The sequence below is a fragment of the Myotis davidii genome, unplaced genomic scaffold (assembly GCF_000327345.1).
Source record: "Myotis davidii unplaced genomic scaffold, ASM32734v1 scaffold200, whole genome shotgun sequence".
NCBI lineage: Eukaryota > Metazoa > Chordata > Mammalia > Chiroptera > Vespertilionidae > Myotis > Myotis davidii.
In genome coordinates, this window is record NW_006293700.1 from 7,350,876 (window position 1) to 7,351,259 (window position 384).

Here is a 384-nt window from a genome sequence, read left to right on the forward strand (position 1 = left end):
GAAGGGAGAGGGAGAGAGAGAGAGAAACATCAATGATGATAGAGAATCATTGATTGGCTGCCTCCTGCACACCCCCTACTGGGGATCAAGTCCACAACCCAGGTATGTGCCCTTGACTGGAACTGAACCTGGGACCTTTCAGTCCACAGGCCAATGCTCTATCCACTGATCCAAACCAGCTAAGGCAAAATTATTTTTCCCATTAATTAAAAAACATTGCCAGGATATGTCCAGGTATTTGCTCTTTTAAAAAAATTAAATTTTGCCTATAAAACATAGCTATTGATTTGTTAACTTTGGCCTTTACTCAGCCTAAGAAAATTTTCTTCAATTATATCTTTGATTATTCAATTGTAGTTCTCTTTTTAATGAAATATATATATA